Source organism: Amblyomma americanum, chromosome 8, assembly GCF_052857255.1.
Source record: "Amblyomma americanum isolate KBUSLIRL-KWMA chromosome 8, ASM5285725v1, whole genome shotgun sequence".
NCBI classification, from domain to species: Eukaryota; Metazoa; Arthropoda; class Arachnida; order Ixodida; family Ixodidae; genus Amblyomma; species Amblyomma americanum.
Window position 1 is genome coordinate 58,904,736 of NC_135504.1, and position 9,769 is coordinate 58,914,504.

The window sequence follows — 9,769 nt, forward strand, 5'->3', positions numbered from 1 at the left end:
CGTCGTGGTGCTTCTGAAACATTCGTCATACTGCTATGGTTAGGAGAACTTGCGGTGCTTTGTAATCCCCCCTGAGCCCTGTCCAGGTTCTAAAGGTGGCCTTACGACTTTTGACAGCACAAAAGAAGTTACATGTAATATTGTTGCCGCCACCTTACAGGCTTGTGAAGGGGAACGCGAATGTCTGAAATTTCAGTCAATTCAACGAGATCTGCGGTCCTATATGAATTGTACAAATAAGAAAGTAATGTTACGCATTAGTCAAATAGGCTTGTAGATGCGTTCTGAAACTCCGTTTCGAACATAGCAAACAGTCAAGACGAAGAATAATATGCGTAGGTCGAAGGAGCACCGTGAGTTCTGTGCGGAACATGTGGGCAGCGATCACGACATCCACTGAACAATCTTCATGCGTGACCAATGATTCGCCCCTACACCACGGAATGGTAACAACACTATGTTCTTTCTTTATGGCATAACGAAGTACACAAGCGGACCTTCCAATCCAACACAGGGCTTGGGAGGGCCGGGCCGTGCCCGGTAGCATGGGACACGAAAGTTTGCACAAAATACTGACATCAGCGTGTATCATAAACAAAGAACAAACAAGCACGTAAAATCCAGAAGAAATAAAATATGCAGAAAAAAAAGAGAGTGGGGGGGGGGGTCATCAAGAATAAAGGTTCAGGATAACAGATTTCACATGTTTCTGGCTTTTTGAACAAAAAAACACTATTAGCAAGTTGTTAAAGTGACCGCGCGAACACTGAATTTTAAGCACAAAGTTGCTTTCAGCACAACAGAAAGCTTGCTCAGATGCTGGATACCGCAGCGGTTTTGTTAAAACCAGTGTAGATTTTTACCGAGAATTTTTCCGTCAGTGCATGAACTCGTTTTTTTTTTGTATCCCAATGCTGCAAACCATGATCAGGGAGCGCGATGGCGATTGCACGTGGGCAAAGCATAGAGTTTCGTACCATTAACTAGAGGGAAAGCTGGCGTCGCTGCACCTAAGTCACCATGGACGCTCGAAGCATCATGGGCCGGTGAGCTACTTGGTGCGGGATAGTCAGATTTCTTTCGGGAACACAGGGTGGCGTTACTGTGATGTCTGATTCCGTCCACGGCGCGCCCGGCGCGCAGACGACTTTGTCGCGAACGTAGCGCACAAAAGCCATAGTAGCGAAAACGGAACGGCACACGACGCTAATAAAAGGTTTCCGTTTTCTGAAATTCCATTAAAGAACCACTTTAAGTGTTTAAGCCACAAAATTTTTTTGGCAACATATTTCTTTTTAAAAGTGGGCCTTAAGCAAGAAATATTAGTTTTTGTTGTGTGCAATACTTGGCCAATTGGAGAGCAAGTCATCCTTTAATTTAGGCAAACTTTGCATTCACATGCTTTTCTACTCTTTTGTTGCAATTTATAGACAGGATATTGAATGATAGGACATTCTTGATTATCGAACAACGTTTTTTTGCGTTATTTTTTTTGGCCAGAAGTTCTCGTTGTGCAGTCGGTAGCTCTCCGTCCCATGATGCTAGAGTGCCCGTGTTGGCTTAGGTGGTCTTGAGGAAGCTCCATGCAAACTCCCATAGACGGGGAGCCAGCTTTCCCTCTAGGTAATAGTATGAAACTCCATGGGGCAAAGTACTGCAGCAGAAACTAATATAAATCTCACTCGCCAGGCAGTAATCAGATATTTTTGGTATACAGCAGCGTTCACTTTAGTTTCCGCACCTATAGCTGTTACGGCACAGTTACTTAAGCCTCGTCGACGAACATTTCAGTAGACCGTGGTTGCTGTTCCATGTAAGAAATGCAGAAAACTGTGCCGCCATCTATTGACAAAACTAAAAGCGCATGATCAACGATGTGAAGGGAACGTTACTTTTCATCAAAGGGCGCACTGGAGAGAGTAAGTTATAGAGAAGAATGCTCACTCCTGAAAGTGAAAAAACTCTGTGCACTTTAAACAATCAGCAATATTTTACCGAGATATGGTAACATGGCATTATGTACGGATAGTTGCGGGTTTAACCGAAAGATAGATTTTTAGGCGGTTTTCAATGGAAATATAAAATTATAAATCATTGTTTCTTTGAAACTGTAGTCATCAATTCTTACAATATTAGGCAGGATCTATTCATTTCCCCCATAATCTTATGACACGTTTGGTCAGTGGTGGGTCCCTATAACAACCCGTGGCGCATAGAAATCATCAACGCGTTCACCATAACCTGCCCGCACTCGAGATAAAATGACACGTTGACTTGGATGTTTGTTTAAACAGGGCCTAATGGACGGCAAAGCTTTTTTATTCCAGAGGTACTTCATAACTCTCATTAAATAACTCGGCAGGTGGCAAACTACATGTAAAGGTAGAATTAATAGACCTTAAAGAGCAATAAGTCAAGTTCAGGTAAAACACAGGACAGAAGCAAAAAGCAAAAATCGCTTAGTGCAACTGGGATCAAATTCATGTGCATTCATTTTTCTCATATATATCGGAAGTAGAGTTTATTAGAATGTAGGATACATGTTGCTTTTCCAGACGTTCGTAAACGTAAACCAAATGACCACTTCAAGACGTGTAGAGATCAAAGAGAAATATAAAATAATTGACACTTTAAAGCTACGCAGTAAAGGAGGGCACAGTGCAAGAAAGAACGGAACACAAGAACAAGGAGGACGACAAAATGGAGCGCTGAAATATCAGCTTTGTTGGCTTTTATCTTTCTCGCCGTAAGGTTTATGGTTTGTGGGTATTTAACGCCCCAAAGCTACTCAGAATATGAGGGACGCCTTAATGAAGGGCACCGGAAATTGCGATCACATAACCACTGAGCCACCGCGGCGAGAAATTTGATTCCGTCATGGTTCAGTCTTCAAATATGATCCCTTTACTTAGATTTGGGTGCCTCTTCTCGTTGGCACTGATGCATTGCTGGTTTCTGTTTGAGGAATACGTTTTCCGACTTCACTGCTGTGTGTGGGTGTGGTGGTAGGTGTTGAGATATCACCTGAGCAGCAGCTTTATTCCCTGTCAGAGCTTCACCCTGTTAGAATCAGAGTTTGCTTGTGGTCATGACTTTCCGTTCCCTTCAGTCACTCATTTGACTACAGCTGTGGTTTTCTGTATTTTATTTTGTCTTGGTTCAATTTTATTCGTTTGCCTTGATCATGTAGCCTGATATCCACATCTTGATAGGGGTACACCTCCTTTAGAAATAAAATTGATAGTTCAACGCTCCGTCGTGTCGTTCACATTGTTCTTGTGTTCCGGTCTTGTTTGCACTGTCGCCTGCAAGCGTGGAAACAAACGAACCCGCCCTGCAGCAAGCGTTGTAGGAGAGCAGACAGAATTACTTCACCGAGGAGAATGATGAGATACCGTAATGATAACCGGAATAAGTTTGTGGGGATTGTAAATGCATACTAATCTCATTTTAATTCGATGAACCGAAATTCAATTATTGCAGCACCAATTCATGGCATTTGCCGCTTGATCGTAAATATCATGACGGGCTACAAAAAGTGCTATCCGCGTACTGTAAGCCCCGGCAGTCATGAATGGATTAATTGAGATCAGTGACAGAGAAGTTAAATAAGAGAGGTGTAGAATCGACCCTACAGAAACTCCACTGGCCAACTGTGTCAGCTGTATGTATGTATGTATGTATGTATGTATGTATGTATGTATGTATGTATGTATGTATGTATGTATGTATGTATGTATGTATGTATGTATGTATGTATGTATGTATGTATGTATGTATGTATGTATGTATGTATGTATGTATGTATGTATGTATGTATGCATGTATGCATGCATGCATGCATGTATGTATGTATGTATGTATGTATGTATGTATGTATGTATGTATGTATGTATGTATGTATGTATGTATGTATGTATGTATGTATGTATGTATGTATGTATGTATGTATGTATGTATGTATGTATGTATGTATGTATGTATGTATGTATGTATGTATGTATGTATGTATACAAAGTCCGTCCGCCTGCCCATCCATCCATGGGCGTTTAAAAACTGCTGCCGTAAGGCGCTTAGACTGCTACAAACAGCACACCATATTCTTAGCAATTACAGGATCGCGTTTGGCCAATAACATTCCTTGACAAACTTTTCTCGATGTAGCCCAGATAGCTGACGCACGCCGATTGTGGCTCAAGCCTATAAGCGCAGACAGGTAGCGTGGAAAAATACTATAGTGCTCGCCAAGGAGTCAGAGGGGAAAAATCTTTATTAGCACCAGAGAAAAAGAGAAAAAACGGGACTTGTGACGCTGTGTGGTCGGAGGACGTTGCTTCGCGATGGCCTCTTTGGCTTGCTCGATGGCCCGGCGTTGCACAGCCAGGCTTGCGCTGAGCAGCGCCACGTGTCTCCGCGTCTCCGCGGAAGAACGTAGCATTAGATTTGTTTCTACAGCAGCTCTGCGACCGCTGCCCAGCACCTAGAATCATCTGCGGTGATTTAAATGCCCATCATGGAGTTTGGGGTGACCGGAACACGGATTCCTGTGGACGCAAACTTGTAGAGGTTATTGACAGTTTGGACCTGCGTGTTGCCAATGACAGAAGCCTCACTTTTTTCCGGCCTCCAGCCTCAGCGACAGCTATAGACCTGACACTGCATTCACCTGACGTCCGCGTGAGTTGGTCAACAGCACCCGACCGCATGGGAAGTGATCACTATCCGATTTTTGTGTTTGCTGCCGACTTTCGTATGCATGCTCCTAAAATTAGCAACGTGGTCAACTGGGACAAGTACAGAAAGCACATAGAACGTGTTTCTGGTGATGTTGTTGACAAAATATCTAGTAAGCTAGCAGCAACTACGGCGGTCAAGTTACCAGATCATTTTCCGGCCCCGGATTTAAAACTCAGGAACCTTTGCGCAGCGAGAAGGGCGGAGCGCCAACTCGTGCGGAAGAAGGACGACAGGCAACTGAAGACGACCTTCAATAGGCTGAATTCTGCTATTAGACGGCACACGAACAAGCTGTACAGGTCGCAATGGGCCTCATTCTGCCCTAGTTTGACTGTGTTCTCACCGATAACGAGAATATGGCGAGTTATTGGCAGCCTTGCTGGAGAATCTCGCCCTTCGAAGCCTTTTGAAGCTCTTGCAATACGCAAGGAAAAACCTATTGCGTGCTTGACAGAGGAATTTGCAGACGCACTCGTCCGCGCTGATTCTGGAATAGATATATATTCACCATCTGCTTCCTCCAGGTCTATCATGGACGTCCCGTTCACGCTTCGTGAGCTTCAGACTGCGCTCAGTGGCCTGCGGCGCCGGTGTTCACCAGGTCCCGACGGCATCACCAATCAAATGCTGAATAATCTGCCCTTGCAACTCAGAAAGGAGCTCCTCAACTTCATCAATCGAGTTTGGGAGACTGGCGATGTTCCTCCGTCATAAAAGGTGGCACATGTAGTTCCGGTACTGAAGCCTGGCAAAGACATGACAGACCTTGCCTCGTATCGCCCAGTGTCATTGACCTCCTGTGTAGCTAAGTTGATGGAGAAGCTGGTAAATGAACGCTTATCATGGTGGCTTGAGGACAGCAAGGCACTGCCATCCTGTATGACAGGATTCCGCCGAGGTCTTAGTGCCCAAGATAGCGTCTTAGACTTGATCAGTCACATTGAACACCAGAGAGCTTTCGGCCTTTCCACCTTAGCCATTTTTCTTGATGTTGCGAAAGCTTACGACAGCGGGCTTCAGAGCTCAATTCTAAACAGTTTGCAAGGCATGGGCATACAGGGCCATATGTTAAGATTCATTTCCAAGTTTATAAGTGATCGCGCGGATCGTGTACGGTTAGGAAGTACGTTAAGCACCGAAAGGGTTCTGTCACGAGGTGTGCCTCAAAGAAGTGTTCTTTCCCCCACGCTCTTTAACGCCGTAATGGCTGACCTACCCGATTCGTTGAAAAAAAATTGCAGGCAAGTGCGTATGTCACTTTATGCTGACGACATCTGTATTTGGATTACTGGCTACCAACACAAGCGATTAGCCCTGATAGCTCGACAGGCTATATTTTCGGCACAAGCTTACCTTCAAGGTGTGGGGTTGTCCCTGTCAGTGGACAAATCCGGCTTTATTCTGTTTCCAGGTGTAGAAAGACTTCAAGCGCGGTTGAAGATAGACCTCGGTCACTCTTGCATCCGTCAATTCAACCACGCGCGTTTCCTGGGCGTCATTATTGACTCCCGTCTACAGTGGCGAAAAGCTGTAGACGCGATTGTTTCATCTATATCTTCTCGTCTCAATGTGATCCGCAGAATTGCACGTGAGCAATGGGGAAACCATCCTTCTTCAATGGTCAAACTTCATGAAGCGCTGGTGGTCAGCCGGATCATGTATTAATTACCTTTAATTTCCCCCTCGGCATCACAACTTGAGCGTCTCGAAGTTGTCCACAGAAAGGGCCTAAGAAGAGCCATTGGAGTTCCCCATGCGGCTGCGAATAAAGCAGTACTTCATGAGTCCTTATCGCTTATCATGAGTCCTTATCATGAGTCCTTAGCCTTATCGCTTCTCAGAGACTATTAATGCATCTTGACCGCTTAGGAGAGACGGTAGCTGGTCGATCCCTTCTCCAGCGGCTCTGCAAGAGATATGAGTCGAAGGCTTACTTGGCACTCAATACTCTTAGTTCTTTAGGCATTAATGTCCGAAGGCAAAGGAAACGGTTGAAACCCCCCTGGTCTTTTCCGACCCTCGACTGTAAGGTCACAATTCCCCATGTGAGCGCAAAGCGCAGCTCTCCTTTGGCAGCAACGCGTTCGCTTGTACTGGAATACTTGGAAACAGAGTATGCCTGCCATCTTCAAATTTTCACGGATGGTTCTGTGGACAAGGTCAAACAAGCTAGCGCAGCGGCTTTTTACATTCCTTCTTTGGACTGTAAGTGGTCCGTACGCTGTACTGCTGTTGTATCCTCCACAACGGCTGAAAGTGTTGCTATTGAGGCGGCTTTACGGAAGTTAGGGTCTTGTCCGACTCAACCTGTTGTCATCCTAACTGATTCAAAATCTGCCCTTCAGAGGTTAGAGCGCGGATTCCCTACTGACGCCTCGTCTCTAAGCTCTCTGCGCTTGGTGCAGAATCTGCACAGCAGAGGCTTTACTCTACATTTCCAGTGGGTGCCCTCTCACATAGGAGTCAACGGTAATGAGGTGGCAGACAGTCTCGCCCATAAAGCTCTCTCAAGGATTCCATCTAAAAAAGTACCTCAAGATGGGAAAAAGTCTCTGCAGGAAAACGGTGCTCGATCACTTCAGTACCCTGTGGAGTGCGTCCCACAAGCCATGTGTGACCAAGGGACTGAGAAGATCTCAGGCGACCCTTCTACACCGAATTCGCACGGCCTCTGCTCGCACTCCTGCATAGATGCATAAGACCGGCATAGCATCGTCTCCGCTCTGCTCTTTATGTGGTGTGTGCGGGGATATCGAACATTATATTATGTACTGCCCAGAGTACAACGCGGAAAGGCAGGTGATGTTCGCTTCCTTCAAGAAGACAGGAACCCGTCACAGCACAGTGCAGGACATTGTCTACCCGAGTGGAAACCAGACATGCAGAAGTGAGGCTGCACGCCTTCTTTTAACATTTCTGCAGAACACGGATCTTGTTTTTAAATGGTGACAGCAGGAACGGACTATGGCCTACTGTGATTGAATGTGTGCGTAGATGGTGTCTTCCGTAGTGGACTACTTTATACTGTGAGTGAATGTGTGTATGGAGTGTGGCACTACAATGGCCTATGTTCTAGTGTGCCTGAATATGTGCATAGATGGTGACTTCTGGAGTGGACTGTGATGTGAACTGTGTGGATTGATTGTGTGCATAGATGGTGACTGCGGGAGATAATGTGTGCTATTAAAAGAGACTGTGCGCTTAGCGGGGTAGATGCGGCATTGTTAATATCGAAGGGACGCTGCGGTGGAGCAATTGCCGGCAGACAAAGCAAGGCTAACCCCACCTGTAGCATTCAACACCTCAACCTCAACCAACCTCAACCTGAGCAGCGCCACCTCCCATTGCTGGAAAGTACTGAGTTACAGCTCTGATTTAGGGAGATCAGCGGGGCAAGCCCATAGGATGTGCTCTTTGTAGGCGCGTTGACCGCAGAGGGCGCAGTCGCGGTTATAGCTACCGGGAAACATGGCGAAATACTGGGCCGCTATAAAGAGAGACATCGTCTGAAGCTGTCGCCAAACCACTGTTTCAGATTTTATACATTATTTATCACCTAGTGGAAACCGGAGCCGTTTGAGGCGGTAATGCATTGCGCGCCAAAAAACGCTCGCTCCTCTCACTACTCTATGTAACGGTCCTGTGATCGGCACGGCAAACCTTATCGCAGGTTGCCTATTGGTTAGACGATAAGATATGTACATCAATGACGCTCTTCATCACATGAGAAATATGGTTTTTACGCATTGCAAGGGTGCATGAAAGTATCGAAATAGTAGTCTAGTTATCGCTAGATAGTGTGACTGGCTTCGTTGAGTTTTTCCTTGATGTCACACGGCATGACCGTCGCTTCGGTGATGTTATTTATGATTGCTAAAATAACGCATGACGTCATTCTGGGTACTGACTGCCTGCGCGAATGCGGCACAACGCTCGACTGCGCTGCTGGCGAAAGCGGAATTTATTTTCGGCGTCATATTCCATCTGCATTCGTAGAAGATTTATTCTAGCCTTGTGAGGGAGCACTTTATGTCACTGTTGATCTGCCACCGGCCATGGTCCACTGTTCATGCCTGTCGACTGCTCTATCTGTCGAGGAGGCATCCGTCCTGTGTGCGTTGAAGCCGACCTGAACAACGCCGCAAAGAAAACAATTGACAGACGATTATACGACCGTCGGTAATGCGAAATTTGAGCGTAGCTCTTCGCACGCCACCTGTCACCGCTGGCAGGTGGCGAGTCACTACCAGTGGTTGTGACAGAAACATCCACCTGCCATTGCAGTGGCTCGTTGCTTAACCAGTGCGCCACAGGGCTGGTATACTGGAATGAGGACTCAACTCCATCTATCAGTGTTAAGTAGAGAGTTACCAGTCCTGCATATATGGGCATTAACTTTAAGGCGGGGCTTTAGTGTTCCCTCCAGTTGAGGAATGAACACCTAGTTCCGTACATCTACTCGGTTTAACCACGTTAAACCCCTACCACTTTTTGTGGTCTGGTGTCTGAGCACATACACCTTTGGAGTAGAGCAGATCCTAGATAAACGAGCAGTGGTTGGCAGTACATGGATGTGGAGGAGTAGCGCGCTATCCATAGAGCCTTCATTCGCCGATTTCGCCCGTGTCTGTCCGCTCCTTCTGCGACGTTGGAGAGCTGGGTGACGGGGTGTCACCCTCCTTGGTGGTAGTTGAGCCGCCTAGACCACGTGTGACGTGACCTTGGGACGTCAACAACCTGCCCTCTTAACTGTGAGAAAACTGCCCACCGTGGCAGGTAGCAGTTCTATTAGTGATTTGACGCAATAGGTTGTTCGGGAAGAGAAACCTGGTTGTCACTAGCCTCACTGATCGCAAAACCTGTTAACGCAGGGCAGAGGCTCATCGCTTAAGTGCTCCACCACTGCGCCAAGAGGGGTATGAGGACTGCTACGGATCTGTGCAAGTTAAGTAGAGAATGATCAACTCCGCATTCCAATAAAGCTGTGGCGTCCGTCCCTTAAGGCGGAGCTTAAGTGTCTTCTGCAGTTAGA